The following is a 17,328-nucleotide window of genomic DNA, read 5'->3' as shown; positions in this document are numbered from 1 at the left end:
CAAAGTCACCTACCATGTTCTGGGTGTAGAGAATGGGCAAGAAGTAGGGATTATTTTTAAATGCCCTTGTGGGACATGCAAAAAGGCTGTTCTTAGGGCTTACCTGTTTCAGAACTTAGCAGCTGACTTCATGGATAATCTCTAACATAGCTCAGAGTTTCAAGGAATTTCTTTCTTGAACTCATTTGTAGAGAAGTCCTAATGTAATGTTTTGCAGAACTCCCATTTGTTTAGGTCATGGATATACAGTTGAGCAATATAGCTTCTGACATATAGTTCTTTCCATTGTTAATTTCATACTCCATGTGGGCAGGCACCATGACTTCAATTTTTTTAACTCTTTCTTCCCACTTCTTTGTGTTTCTTCATTCAGTAGGTAGCCAATAAAAGATAATAAAGCTTCTTGTGGGGTAGAAGATTGTGGCCCACTTGAATAACCCAGCTTCCATGAAGCAGAGTTCTAAATTTCAGTTAGAACAGTTTCAGCACATGGTAGACATACTATTAAACTTCTCTCAGTTTACCTGGGACAAAGTATCTCAGGTCACCTTCAATAATGGGGGCTCGATGGCTGATGACAGGAATGAATGAAACTGAAATTAGTTTCTCTGAAGCATCTTTCCAGTGTTGACATGGAACACAGCATAGTGTCATGGAAACAGTATTGAACACAAGTTAGGTCTCAGTGGGCTTTGGTCTCAAGTGCCCTAGGAAGTAACCCATCTCTTTTCAATGAAGTGGTTGGACCAGATACCCAGAAAAGGCACTTCTCACTCTGGAATTATACCACTCTGTTTTGCCTTGAGTTAGGTAGACCAGTAGTTAGCATTCACAAGGGCAATTAAAAGATAAGGCAATGGAGTCCAATTGTATTTTTCAAGATTGCAATTTCAGGAATTCACAAACTACACAAGGGTTTAAATCTCTGTTCCTAGCCAGCCCTATTCAACAGACTTGGTGGCTTCTCACTTCATGTATTTGGCGAAGGAAAGAAAATGATTTGCTATTGATTTGTCATGTCTTTCGCTTTGGAAAGTACTTGTAAGTAGGAAACAATTCTTTTTTTCAATTTTCAAGTAAATAGGTAGTATGTTTTTCTGTATCATTATAGAAAATATGGAGAGGAATTTTTTTGGACTAAGACTCCAGTGTTTTTAAAGTAGAGGGTCTCAATCATTTTTTTCTTTTTTTTTTTAAGTCTACTTGAAATTGTTAACTATTTCCTAGAATAATGATGGACCTCAAAAACACAACATTTTGCCTATAATTTCAGGGTAGTGATAGGGGCATAAGAGGCTGTTTCCAGGTTAGGAATCTCCTGCTAGGCCTATTGTAGGACCAGGTTTTGCTCAAATATGAATACTTCTATGCCACCTGCCAGTTGTGTCATGACAAACATGTTGCTTAATCTTTGTGACTCCCTTCAAAAATGAATAATAACATCTACTTGCAATTGGTTAAGAGCATTAGCATAATTGGCTAATGTAAGCAAACCACCTCGCAAGCACTATGCCTGTTTCCTCACCACATGTTTTCTTCCCCTTTCTCATTTCTTTCCTTAATCTCTGTCAAACTCACATAAATATGCTTACCTTTTGCACTTTGGAGTCCTAACCCTTTTTTGTATTTTCCATGCTCCTCTTTACTACCACTCTCAACTTTCTACTTTTACTATTTGTATTGTTCAATCTTATATAATACACTGGATTTCTTCCTTTTTGTTTTAAAAATTTCTACTATTTAGAAACAGCACCATTGTGCTTCTTTTGCCAAAACGGGGTTCATTTTTAATTCTCCAGATTTGCTACTTCTGAGGTAAAGCCTTAGTCACATTAGCATGGCCTGGAATTTCCCATTTTAAATCTTTCCTGGGGCTGAAAATTAATCTTTCCTTAGGCAGTACCTAAAGGGTATGCGTATTGAGTGATCTAACGATCAATTAAATACTAGCTGAGCTTCAGTAAAGAAACTATTTCTCTACACAAAAAGAGGCAATGGTGATACAGGTAGAATCAGAAATGTTGTGTTAAGTTGCCTAAGCTCCATAAAGAATGCTGGGATAACAAGTTGCTGGGAACTAAACTGAGTGGGTGACCTTGGTTCTCCAGAGTACAAGAGATAGAATGGAAAACTAACACTTACTGAGCAACAATTATGTGCCTGGTGGAAGCCAAATGTTGCAGTATGAAGTCCTACAGCCCACAAATGTGCAATTTTCTCTGTGTTTTAATAAATCATAGATCTATATGTAAAAGCAGGAACATTGTATGAATATATCACACACACACAAGAATCTTGTGACCTCTGAAAAAATTAGAATATTTGGCAACACGGGCTCAAATTCTTACATGGCAACAAGTTAGAAGAAACTGGGAGGCACTGTCATTAAAGAGGTACAAGCTCTCAATAAACAATTCTTACCAATCTCTTAAGGTATGCGTGTGTACATTTTGCACCTGGTCCTCCTGCTTCCCATTTACTTACCTTTTGGTAAACCATTGAAAATCTGACTCTCTCTCTCTCTTCCTCTATATATTTTTGTGTGTGTGTGTATAGTATGTGATATATATATGTATATGTGTGTATATATGTATGTAATAAGTAAGCCACTATATATATTTTTTGTTTTAATTTCTTTGATGCAGATTGTATTTGCTCCATTACAAATAAGCAAATGTGAAGATCCTCAACTGACTTAGGGCACAACTGAGAGGAAACAGTAAAGAGTGTTACACAGAACTACTCCTGAACCATGGACAATTTTGGTCTCCAGAGGATATTTGCCAATATGTGGAGACATTTTTGGTTATCCCACATGAAGCCATCTAGTACATGGAGGCCAAAGATGATGCTAAACATCTTACAATGTATAGATGTATAGAAAAGCCCACTCACTATAGCAAAGATCTATTTGTCCAACATGTAAAATCATCAGTAGTGCCAAAGCTGAGAAACCTGGCCCTAGAGTGTTTTGGTCAAACTTCTAAAAGCATCTCCCTCAAGGGCCCTGTCACTGTCTTGGGAAAACAAAGGGGATCCTGTAACCATCTGTAGCAGTAAAGAAGTTTTGAGCTGTCAAAATTTCCTTTCATTGAGTCCCTCTCTTCCACCCCAGAGAATCCAATTAACATTTTAGGAGATGGGAGACAAACCAAAAGAATGTACTACAAACAGATCCTCACTTTAGGAATTCTCAAAGACTCCTGGAAGTTCTTTGGGAAGAAGGAAAGGGATTCCAAAAGGAAATTCTGAAAGACCAGAAGAATTGGTAGGGACATTATAAAGGTGAACAATACATAAAACAGTAACGATGATGTCCAATTTAGAGAGTTAAAGAAATAAGTTTGAACTAAATTTCTAGACAACAGTAGCATATAAATGGGGCATGAAAGTAGAATGTAAAAATTCTAATAACCTTACATTGTTTGAGATAAAGATAAAGCTACTGACTGAAATTATAAATTTAAGATGTATAAGCATACTAAAATTTTAGGTTAATAACAAAAAGAATAAAAATAAAATACATAACTTGCAAATTAAAGAAGAGAAAAATTCAATGGGGAGGAGATCTCAATCTGAAAGAATGGGAGGAAAAGGAAAATTTAAAACAATTAGAGCAAGACAAAACAAATCACAATACAAGGTGCTAAAATAAATCCAAATATATGAGTAATCATGATATATGTAAATAGACTGGAGTTGTAAGCTTAAAGTTAAATTATCAGACTAAATAAAACATACAAATCCAAACTGTATATAAGCTATATACAAGTAACATAAGGAAACAATTAGAAAATTTTTTTAAGTGAATAAAGATATAATATGCAGAAGAAAGTTAATGTAGCTATATTAATATCAGACAAAATAGACTTTAAGGTAGTAAGCATAGTATAGATAAGGATGATCACTATATATTGTTTAGATTTACCAGGAAGACACAACAATTCTAATTTTGTGTACCTGGCAAAGGTAGCTTCAAAATATTTAAAGAAAAAATTGATAGAGCAATAAAGAGAAACTGAAAAATCTATCATCTTGTTGCGATTTTGTCACTATTGATAACTCTGCCAAGAAATCAGTAATAATAGAGTATTTGAACAACATAAGCAACAAGTTTAATCATACATATAAAACACTGCTCCTAACAGGTGAACAATACATAGTCTTTTTGAGTACACAAGGAATATTTTAAAAGGTGGCCAGATCTAATGTGAGTCTCAACAAGTTAAAATAAAAACTGATATCAACTGGTATTACATAGCCTACAATAGAATTAGATCAGATATTGTTATAGCAATAATACAAATTCCTGAAAATTAAAAAATACACTGCTATTTACCTCATGAGTAAAAGAAGAAACTAAATGGAAATCAACTGATACTTAACAGTTTTTAAAACGCTATATTTCAAAAGTAGTACAAGGCAGCTAACATGATATTTGGAGTAAACTTGTATCTTGAATGCTTATATTATGGTTTTGAAAATGGTCGAAAAAAATAAGCCATGAACATAAATGTTTGGAGAAAAAAAGCCAAAGTAAAATATTAAAAAGGCAATAATAAAGGTAAAAGCAGAGATTAGTAGAAGACAAAACAATAATTAAGAATATGAATTAAATCAAAAGTTGTTTCTCTAAAAGGAATAATAAACTATCAAGACTTAAGAAAAAAGACACAAAATAACACTAGGAAAGAAACAGGGCATAAGTACAGAGGCTGCAGAGATTTAAAAGGTAGCAAGGAATATTATGAACAAATTCAATAACACATTTGGTAAAATGTGCAAATTCCTGAAAAAATACAAACTACTGTAACTGTTTAAAAATTAAAGAGGAACTCCAAATGGTCTTATAAAAAAAAAATTGAATCAGTACCATTTTAGAGAGGTGGGAGGGGCTAAGGGAAAGAATCCTAAGCAGGCTCCACACCCAGCATGGAGCCCAATGCAGGGCTGGATCTCACAACCCTATGATCATGACCCGAGCCAAAATCAAGAGTTAGACACCCAATCAACTGTGTCAGCCCGGCACCACCCCCTAAACATTTTTCCTACCATAAAACCTCTAAGCTCAAGAGGTTTCCAGGTGAGTTCTAACAAATGTTCAAGGAACAGATGATTTCAATCTTATATGAATTATTCAGCAAATTGAAAAAGGAACCATTCCCAACTCATTTTATGAGGTGAATATGTGAGTGGGTCTGTGTGTGTGTGTTTCTCTATTTTCTTCTAAAAAATGCAAGGTTACAGTCTGATTATGTCCTTACTTTACCTGCAACGAATGACTTATGTATGTACAGACATGTGTATATATTTTATGTATTATACGAATACATTGTCTTAGCACCAATTTTTGAATATATGTGCACACACATATATAAGTTTACATGCATGTGTGTGCACACACGTGCATTTATGAGGTGCTGTGAATCCAGAGATAAAGAGTAGTAAGTCCTTTCACTGAGGGGCATCCAGTCTAGGGGGAATGCAAACAATAACAGCAATAACAGAAGAATGACACATAATCTCCCTGGGAAGGCTAGAGGAGGTAGCCTTCAACAAAGAGAAGATGATTCTTTAAGGACGAAAAGGAGTTTGTCAAATGAAAAAATGGAAGAAGGAATAAAAAATAGAGGAAACCTCTATTTATAGAGTACCTAATTGGAAAGATGTATCTCAAGAAAATGTTGCTAGGAAAAAAGTGATGGAGACCTTCATGTGAATTAGGTTTGCACTGTCTCTTTTTTCTGGGTCTTGGAAATGACTCATTGACTTAGCATTGAGAACAAGGGCAAGAATACTCCTTATGGTCAATGGGAGGCTCTTCCATAGACATGTGGAAATATTCCAAAGGTACTGGTAACCTACTTTGGCATGGATCATATTCATTTACTCTGTGTATCAGCCCATTTCACGCTGTCACCAATGTGTGTGCTTGCCTTTGGGGGTGGGGGGGGAGGTGACTATCAGGTTTAAAGTTCTTAATTCCACCACCTGAGAGAAACAGTCCTATTTCTGAATGAGATTTTCTGTTTGGGCATCTCATTCGTAGAAAATAGGCACTTGTGAATTTAAAATCCTTTGATTTGCTAATTTTAGTCAAATTACAGCTTTTTTATGAGACTTCTTTATGAAATTCAAACCCTTGCTATCATTTACTGACAGGCTCGAATGACTTGTCAGAAGACAAAATGGTTTCTTGGTAAAACAGATTTGATAATGAAAGAATTTTTTAAGATGCCAAATTAATTATTAATTTATTGATTATTCCAAGCTACAGAAAGCAGGAAACTCTATCTATAACCAAGAAATGTTTCTCTACCCAGATTGTATTTGCCATGATACATCAAATGGTCAATATAAACTGAGCATTTTAACATATTTCTATTGTCACTCATGTATTTGTTGCACATCAAAAATAAATGCTTGATGAGATAAGACATATTGTAAAGAGTCACTGTTTACAACTGACCACAGGTGTTAAATTTTTCTTTAACTGATGATTTTTTTTTCTTGTTAAAACATTTAGGAATCCAAGGAAGCGTCAATACTTCCTACATTCCTAACCCCAAATTCACAAGTACATTGCTAGTATTAGACTAGAGCTTGCATTTGTAGTATTTTGAAAAGGATTTGCTAAGTTGTTTTATAGTATAAGTAGATAATTAGGCTGTAAATTAGTATGTTTTTAGAAAATCAATATAGATTATATGGAACTAATAATATTTAGACCAACAAATAATATGCTTGTTATATATATATGTCTCATCAATTTATGAATACAGAAGCAGAATTTAAATCCTTTCATTCATTCATTGAGGCACTCATTTTTTCATTCATTTATCAAAAGTGGATCAGAAACTTGACCAGGCACAAATTGACAAATTTGTACCAAATTTTCACTGTTACCTTAGACTATAGCAAATATTTTTCTCTTAAGTATTCTCGTGGCATCTTGCCCAAACATTAGGTCAAGATCAGTGTTTCCACAGTGGCTGTGGACCTCCTACAACAGAATTATTTGAGGTCTCTGTTAAAATGCAGATACCTGGGCCACCTCCTCTCTCTATTAAGAGAGCTTTATTAGCGGTCCATAGGAATTTAGTTTAATGGGTTCTCCAGATGATTCTTAAAGATCTCAAGTTTAAGACAATTTCTGGGAAAGATGGCAGAGTAGGAGGATCTTAGGATCACCATGTCCTACAGCAGTATAGACAACCCAGAAAATGATGTGAGGACTGACAGAACAGACCCTCCACAGCTGAATGTAAAGAGGGCAGGAAGGACAGAGATGCAGTCAGGAGCCAACCTGACCCATGGGACTGTCAGTGGAAAGGAAGCACGCCATGGATGCAGATAGGAGAGGAGCAGACTTCATACCAGGTACACCAGGTACAGGGCTTAACTTCTCAACTACTTACAATCAGTGGAGTCTAACAGCTGGAGCTTTAAAAATCAGTGGGCTCAGCTCTGGGAAAGCCAGGGTAAAAGGAAACTGAGCCCCTGCCCTTGAAGACACAGCACAAAAAACAGCCTTACTGAGATACAGCACAGAAGCAGCAGTTTGAAAAATGCCTGGAGTATACAGGAAGGATGTATTTACTAATCTCAGCACTTGCTGGAGGGGCAGGAATCTTTGGGAGACTTCTCCAAGAACAAAAGAGCTGGAGGGTACCACTTCCTTCCCCACCCCCTAGCCTAGATACATGAACACTTTCAGTAACCAGTACAGCAAGAGCACTTTCCACCTAGCTTGCTAATCGCACCCCCACTCTAAGTGTTTCCCTGTGGACTACCCCCTCAAGCCTGACCCCGCCAGCTCTCCAGAGCAGCCCCAGGTCCCCTCCCACAGCAATCCAGTGCAAACTTTTCTAACACCATGCACCCCACCCCCATGTTCTCCTGCGGACCCCTGACCCTTACAACAGCTCTTGGTAGGAGTCCATCTAAGGTAGTGCCACAGCATGGCAGTGTGCAAGCAGCCACAACAGGGGGCAGCACCATCTCAAAGTGACTCCTATCCTGGGGCAAGAGGAGAAAGATCACATATATCAGTATGAGAATCCTAATAGTGGGCTAGAGACAGACATCTGGTCTGACTGCAGGCCCCGGCCACCAGTGAAAGCCTCTTAGGGGACAACACAGGGAGAGCACCCTGCAGTTCAGTGCTACCACAACTCTGACAAATAGCTGGTCTAACCCAACTTAAACCCAAGATGACTTAGACTATCCCACTAACAGCACAGGGACCAAACCCTGCCCACAACAGGCAAAGAGAGCCATTGCAGACCACTGGACTGAAGGCAAATGCCACTTAGCTGTAACTGTAGGTCCCATACATTGCACATAGGAGACACTCCTGAAGTGCCAGTTCCTGGCGAACAAGGGACATTGCATAGCAGAGCACTACAGACCTCTGCTTCATAAGAGAATGTACTTGAAGAAATAATAGCTGAAAACTTCCCAAATATGGGGAGGAAATAGAAATCCAGATCCAGGAGGCACAGAGAGCCCTCAACAAAATCAACCAAAAGAGGTCCACACCAAGACACATATGAATTATAATGGCAAAAAGTAGTGGTAAAGAGAGAATTTTAAAATAAACAAGAGAAAATAGTTACATACAGGAGAAAGTCCATAAAACGATCAGCTGATTTTTCAGCAGAAACTTTTCAGGCCAGAAGGGAGTACTATGATATATTCAAGTAATGAAAGAAAAACAACAACAACAAAAAACAACTTGTAACCAAGAATACTCTATCTAGCAAGGCTATAATTCAGAATATAGGAGAGATAGTTTCCTAGACAAACAAAAGTTAAAGAAATTAATCACCATAAACCCACCTTATAAGAGATGTTAAAGGAGACTGTGTGAGTGGAAAGGAATGACGATAAGCAAAAATAAGAAAAGTGGAAATAGAACAACAGTAAAATTAAGTATATAAAAATCAGTCAAGGGATTCACAAAATAAAAGGATATAAAGTAGAACACCATATATCTAAAATATTGGAGGGAAGAAGTAAAAATTGAAAGTGAAAGAATGGAAAAGCATTTATCAGGCAAATGAATGTCAGAGGAAAGTCGAGATGGCTATACATATATTGGACAAATGGACTTTAAAATAGACTGTAACAAGAGACAAAGAAGGCACGATATAATCATAAAGGGGAAAATCCAACAAGAAAATATAACAAATGTAAATATTTATGTACCCAGCATGGTAGCACCTAATACATTAAACAGCCAATAACAAACATAAGAGAAATTATTGATAGTAATACAATAATAGTAAGAGACTGAACACCCATTTACATCCTTGAATAGATCATCCAAATAGAAAATTAACAAAGAAACAATGGCTTCCAATGACACATTGGACCAGAAGGATCTAACAGATATATTCAGAGTATTCCTTTCTAAAACAGCAGAATACACATTATTTCAAGTATACACAAAACATTTTCCAGGATAGATCACATGTTAGGTCACAAAACAAATCTCAACATATTCAAAAAAGCTGAATGCATCTTTTCCAATCACAATGCTATGAAACTAGAAATCAAACAGAAGAAACTCTGGAAAGAATACAAATACATGGAGGTTAAATAACACACAACTAAACAATGAATGGGTCAACCAAGAAATCAAAGAGGAAATACATGGAGACAAATGAAAATGAAAACACAACAGTTCAAGATCTTTGGGATGCAGCAAAAGGCTGTTCTAAGATGGAAGTTCATAGCACTACAGGCTTACCTCGAGAAGCAAGGAAAATCTCAATAAACAACCTAATCTTACACATAAAGTAGCTAGAAAGAGAAGAACAAACAAAATAAAAAACCAGTAGAAGGAAGGAAATAATAAAAATTAGAGCAGAAATAAATGAAATAGAAACAAACAAACAAACAAAAACCCTCCACAATAGAACAGATCAATGAAACCAGGAGATGGTTTTTTGAAAATATCAACAAAATTGATAAACCTCTAGCCAGGCACATCAAAAGAGAGAGAGAGAGGACTCAAAATCAGAAATGAAAGAGGAGAAATAACATCTGACACCACAGAAATATAAAGGATTGTAAGAGAATATTGTGAAAAATTATATGCCAACGAATTAGACAAACTAGAAGAAATGGATAAATTCCTAGAAACATATAACCTCCAAAAACTAAATCAGGAAGAAATAGAATCTGAACAGAATGAAAACAAACAATGAAATTGAATCAGTAATCAAAAAATGTCCAACAAACAAAAGTCCAGGACCAGATAGCTTCACAGGCGAATTCGAACAAACACATGAAGGTGAGTTAGTACCTATTTTCCTCAAACTATTCCAAAAATAAGAAGAGAAGGGAAAACTTCCAAATCCATTCTTTGAGGCCAACATGACCCTGATATCAAAACCACTACAAAAAAAAAAAAAAAAAAGAGAACTACAGGCCAATATCTCTAATGAACATAGACACAAAAATCCTCAAAAGAATATTAGCAATCCAAATCCAACAATACAATAAAAAATAATTCACCACATTAAGTGGAATTTATTCTTGGAATTTATTCAAAGATGGTTCAATATTCACAAATCAATGTGATACAACAATAAGAGAAAGGATAAAAAAATGCATGATCATTTCAAGAGATGCAGAAAATGCATTTGACAAAGTATATACAACACTCATCCATGATATTAGCATTGTTGGCTTAGAGGGAACATTTCTCAGAATAATAATGGCCACATATGAAAAACCCATAGCTAACAACATACTCAATGGTAAACAATCTGAGTTTTTCTCCTAAGGTCAGAAATAAGACAAGGATATCCAGTCTTGCCACTTTCCTTCAACGTAGTACTGAAAGTCCTAGCCACAGCAATCAGACAAGAGAAAGGAATAAAAGGCATCCAAATTGGTAAGGAAGAAGTAAAATTTTCACTATTTGCAGATGAGTAGAAATCCTAAAGACTCCACTAAAAAAACTACTGGAACTAGGAAATGAATTCAGTAAGGTTGCAGGATACAAAATCAATATACAAAAATCTATTTGAATAGATAACTGCACTTCTCCAAAGATATTTGGTTTGCAAATGGGCACATGGAAGAAGGTCAATATCATTAGTCACTAGAGAAATGTAGCTTAAAATCAGAAGATAACACTATACATCTCTTAGGATGACTAAAAAGACTGACCATACCAAGTCCTGGTGAGGAATGTGGAGGAACTAGAACCTTCACACACTGCTAATGGGAATATAAAATAGTACAATCATTTTGGAAAACAGTTTAGCAGTTTCTTAAAAAATTACATAGGCCTACCTTATGACTTATCCATTATGCTTCCAGATATGTACTCAAGAGATATAAAATATGTCCACAAAAAAGGATATACACAAATGTACACAACAGCTTCATTTGTAACAGTTAAAAAACTGGATACAAACCAAATTTCTATCAAAAGGTGAATGGACAAATGGTATTATATTCATATAATAACCACTACCTAGCTGTAAAAAGGAACGAACTACTGATATACACAACATGTATGAGTTTCCACACAATTATACTGAGTGAAAGAAGCCAGGGGAAAAAAAAAAAGAATGCATTCTGTATGATTCCATTTATAGAAAATTCTAGAAAATACAACCTAATCCAAAGTGACAGAAAGCAGGTCAGTTGTTGCTTGAGGGACGAGAGCAGGGTGACGAGGAGCAGGAGGGAGGAAGTACATGGGAAATAAGTAAACATTTGGAAGTGATGAACGTGTTCATTATCTTGATTCTGGTGATGGTTTTACAGGTATATGCATATGTCAAAACATCAAATTATGCACTTTAAATATGTGAGGTTGTATGTCAATTATAACTCAGTAAAGCTGTTAAAATAATTTAAATGGTGGGAAGAGAGTAGTGATAAATCAGGCTAAGTGATTACTATTAATAACCCTGGAACCTGAAACAAAAGCTTAGAAGCGAACCATTTTGTTGCTAATGCCAAGTGGTGCTGTTTCATTTTTTTTAATAGTAATATTTTTAAAAAATAGTAATATTTTTAAAAATAGTAATAAAGAGCTGAGGCTAAAATATGTTTATCCTCAGATTGTACTGCTCTCTGAACATTGGACATCTAGTACTTTGTAACAGTCAAAAGTGGTAAACCCTCTTTTTGTTGTGCGGATCAAATAAATAATCTAGAGGCCTTCCACCTCTTCTCTCTCAGGCTGGGTGTCTTCTGGCCACGTACGATAGATTGCCCTTACGTGGGACGCTCAAGGAAAGCTATAATGTTCTCAAACATCTTCAGAGTCTTTAGTTAAGCTCTGAAAATAACCGAGGTCGTATGGAGCATTAAAACAAGCTATTTTACATACGATGACACCCATATGGATGGTTCTTGACTTCTAACCTCATGCACATACTCTACATGGGAGCAAGAGGTTTCTCTTAGTATGGCCTTCCACTCTTTGTGGCTCTTTCTGCCTTTAAACATATTCAGAAGGTTGGTTTGCCATCGAGCAATCCACCGTATCCCCAAAGTCCAGGGACACAGAACAAGCTCTCCAAGTGGCCTTCAACACTCTGGCATTCCAACTTTCTTCAGACAGACGTTTTCTCCTCATTTCTTCCACTTCAGACCTTTTATATTGTCAAGGTGTCAGTGAGCTAAGGTTTGTGAAGCTAGTGTTCTGGGAGGCTGCAGGCATGCTCTAGCCCCTTGCTCTGATGTGACGACATTCTTGGCACCTATTGCTTTGTACTCAGCCTCCATCCCTGGGTCTTCAGCTGAAGCTGCATCAGACGGCATTCTTACAGACATTCTCTTAGAGAATTACAGATTGTTGACATTTTATAGCAGGGAAGAACCAAGAAGGTCATGTAATTCAGGTGGAAAACAGGTTTTATCTCTCATTCTAAATTCAGATGGTTGGTAATGACTGCCTGGAATGAGAATGAGTAATGAGGCTCAGGATACAGTCAAAAAACCCTGTCTGAGAACCTTGGCTGAGGTTGGCCAAGGCTGAGGGACAGAGCAACGATAGCTGTAAGCTGGCTGGCTGCCACATTCCAGTCGTTTTCAGGATGAGGAATGAATACATATGAGAGGACAATTAGAGGTTTCTGCTACACATTCTATGGCTTGTGATTACTTGCAAAATAAGGCTTATGCTTTTGAAAGATCAAGACTTATGAAATTTGGCTCCAGTATGTATGTCCAACTTATCTTGGACCTTGTGGTAAATGTGACCGTTACACTTCACCTCCTCCCCATTGCACCCCACTCTACACACTATGCCAGAAGCTCTTTGAAGAAGTCAATTCCAACAAGCATTTGCAAACCTGAAAATCTACAACAACCAAGCAGGTAGCATTAACGTGTGAATGGTTTGGGCCTGGGAAGGACCATGGAGCAGTGAACTTCATGGCAAATGGAAATCTTTACAAACAAAATACAATATTCGGGTTGATGTTTTTTTAGTTGTTCAGTGAAGTAATAGCTTGTCTGGAAAGACTTGTTTTTTTTCTTGATACGATACTTTCTTCTTTGAACATCTGCAACACTATATTTTAATAGTATTTTAACCTCTCCCTACCGTTTACTATGTTGGCTTAAAAGCTCACCTCACACTCTTAACTATTTTTTCAACTCCATGAAGTCAGGGGTCACTTTTTATAGATCTTTGTGGGGTGCCTCAGGTGTGGTTGGCATTGCTAGATTACTTCTGCACTGACAGAGGTAAGGGATGACTCAAAACACATGCTCAAGAAATGACTTCAAATCCATATTCATTTTCAGCCTCACCCTAAGTCAGAGCTGATCACTATTGGTGGTACTACCAAGTGTGTGTGGACAGTCATGTTGGGATACAGATGCTGCAGTTTGCCAGGCTGAGACATAGGGCTGACAGGGGTTAGCTCACTCAGGAGGGGCTTTGGTGCCAGCTCCATCCCGCAGAAACCCTGCTTGTTTCTTTAAGTTACTAAACAAAGTAAAAACCCACCTGCTCAGCCTGAGCAACTGTTTTCAATCAATAATTAAGTAACTTTAAGGTCCCGATCTATACAAACTTATCAATATTTTCACTGAAAAGGGATCAATATAGACAGAGGGAGGCATCCAAATAAACCCTTTTAATGGCCATGTTTGGGCTGTGAGAAGTAAATGAATTGATTGAGTGAGTGCCAGTATTGGCCTGCCAATGCAATTCTTTCTTCACTTTTATAAACATTCCTATTTAACGCTCATGTTGGTGTCATGTTACTTTTTTGAAGTTCTGTTCCAAATGTTCTACTCAAGAGGGGGCATTTGCTTATATTAAATGTAAGAGAGTTTCTGAGTTAATAATTATTGATAACTACGGTGCTGTGTTAGTGCTTTACACAAATCATTTAATACTGACAGAGCCCTATGAGGACCATATTAGCATCATTTTATAGATGATAGGACATAGGCTTTAGAAAAATGAAATACAGTTGACCCCCATGCAACATAGGTTTAAACACCACTGGTCCACTTACCTGTGGCTTCTTTTGAAAAAATATAGTACAGTACTGTAAATGTATTTTCCAATGTTTTTAAATAACATTTTGTTTTCTCTAGCTTTATTGTGAGAATACAGTATATAACATAGAAAATAAGTGTTCATCAACTGTTTATGTTATAGGTAAGGCCTCCCCAGTCAACACTGGGCTCTCTAGTGAAGTCTTTGGAGGTCAAAACTTACATGCAGATTTTTTGACTGCACTGGAAGTCAGTGACCCTAACCCCCAAGTTGTTCAAGGATCAATTGTAAATACTTGTCCCCAAATCATAATAGCTAGTAAGAGAGTCATTGCTTTCACCTTGTTCAAGTATCCTCTGTCCTCCTCAGCCCCTTGTCCCACCACATCAAGTACTACCACTATCTACCTTTCTCGCCACTGCCAGCCCTACTCATGGTCAACTCTGACACAAAGTGTAATGATGGGGTTTGGGCTCTTGGGAGGTCTGGCCATAATGTGAAACAAGTAACCCCTTTAGACTCCATTCACAACTTCCCAGTTGGGCCAACTGTTCCTTCAGAACGGTTCTAGAGATTTGTCCTCAGAGTCCCCAGTAGCCACCAGCTCTGTAAACTCAGTGAGTTCATGTTAAAATCCCAGCAACGTGACTCACCAGTTGTATAATCTTGGGCAAGTGATTTACTCTGAGCCTTAGTTTATGTGTTCTCACATTGAGGGTGTGTTGTAAGGATTAAATGAGATTATTCACACAGGGCATGGTGTGGTACATACTATTATTCACCTTTTCAGAGTAAATTCTACTCTACAAGGTACTTAGAAATAAATCTGATGAAGAAAAGAGGATGATCCAGTTTAGGGTGGAGCCATCCTGCCTCGCCTGCTGGCTATGAAGATTCTGGAGTCTCCAGACATCCTAAAGCATTGCCACAAACTCAGCATAAGTTTGCAGCCTCCCAGGATGACCATTTCAAAGGCAAATACACATTTGAGTAATTAATGCAAGGGAGGTTTTTTTTTTTTTAAAAAATCACATCTTATAAGCAATAAAACAGGTGCATCTCATACACAAAATTTAGAGTGAAAAAGCCAGAAAAATATGAATATATGAATACTACCCCATGGTGACAGAAATCAGGATAGTGGTTACTTCTGGGGAAGTAGTATTGAGTGAGAAAGGGTATGGGGGGAACTTTTGGGGTGCCTAAAATATTCTAGATCTTGAATTAGGTGGGGGTCATGAGCAGGTACACTTATGTGAAATTGCATTGAGCTGGACACTTAAGATTAGGCATTTCACTGTATTTACGCCATGACTTAAATTTTTTTTTAAGTCATACTTTGTGTTTTTCATCCCACTAAGTGGCTATGTGTGTCTCTCTCTCCACTCCCACTGCACTCCTGACATTGAGCCAGACTCCTCCCAGAACAACAGGGGAAGAAGCCCATGGAAGCCATGGAAAATACTGTTGAGACAAAACACTGAGGATGGGCCCTGCAATTGAGGCTGTTCACCTAGTTCACTAGTTTCTAAAACAGTGCCAACTTTCGCATTCAGAACTTTTTTGTAGATTAGATTTTGTGTTTGCAAAAAAGAAGTGAAGATTCTTTGTCAAGCCCCAATTTCAAGATCTTTAAGGGCATGTGTGTGTGTGCATCCATGTGTACCTGTGGCCACACAAACTGGCCTTCCTTTTGTACTCTGGAAGCTTTTCCTAGACGCATATGTTGTCAGCATTTACTAATTAGATCACATGTATGAAAGGATGGGTCTGCACCTTTATCACTTAACTAACCAAAAATCTGAGACCCCAGCATTGGAAGGGCCCTCAGCAGTGCAGGTCATTCAGCGCATCTTCCCACCCTGTCAGAAATCCATTCAGAGGCATCCTGGACTGAGGGCTGTCTTACTACCATGAAGCTTAACGAAGACACCCAGAGAGTTTCTGTCCTGTTGGCCATGGGTCATTTGAGGATGTGGGAGGCTGAAGGGTGGGCCTGGCCGAGAAAAGAGAAGAGCTAGCAAACAGCTTTTATGTGTAATCAATATAGAACAATTCAACAGCAATAAGCATTGCTACATCTCCCCTTGGGCTCTCCACCCTTGTCTTCGAAAGCAAGCCACATTAAGTTTAGAGCAATTCAGTGCTTGGATTGTTGGAAATAGGCATGTCAAAGAAATGCAAAAGTTGCACTGGCATTTTAGGTCCGCTCTGCCCTTCAGCGGCAATGGAGATCTTGCCTCCCATTACATCCGCCCCGTAGCTGCCCTCAGCTGTTGGGAGTCGCTGCCCATGCTTGCTTTCTTTGTAAATAGTTTTTTCAAAGGTTTACTTTTTTGAAAGAATAAATACACATCCTCATCCATAAAGGTTGAAACTCCCCCTTTCCATCTCTCTCTGCCCTTCTTGGAAATGCCTCTCCCCTACGGAGCGCAGCTGAGAAGTGCTCACTTAGGCTCTGCAGAAAAGGATTTCCATGTGACAGAATGGAAAATCTCCAACTACAAAAGTGACCTGAAAATTGCACAAAGCACTTACTAGCTGCTGATGGGTCCCAGGCATGAATAATTATTGATCTGAGGAGCCTGAAAGTTGGGTAATTAATGCTGAGAAGGGAGCAAAAGACACATTTTTCGAAGAAAGTAGATTATTTCTGTGTCTCCAATCTCTTCCGTCACATTTTAAGTACTTGCCACCGTACATTTCTTTTCAAGAGAAAACAACCTAGTTAATATTTATATAGCAAAAGGTAACAACCGATAATGTGCATCAGTTTTAAGCAAATCTCATACTTTGTCCTTGTTACAAAGCCAGCTAGAGGAGTCATTAGAAAATAA

Source organism: Canis aureus, chromosome 8, assembly GCF_053574225.1.
Source record: "Canis aureus isolate CA01 chromosome 8, VMU_Caureus_v.1.0, whole genome shotgun sequence".
NCBI classification, from domain to species: Eukaryota; Metazoa; Chordata; class Mammalia; order Carnivora; family Canidae; genus Canis; species Canis aureus.
Note: the sequence above shows the minus strand (reverse complement) of the source record.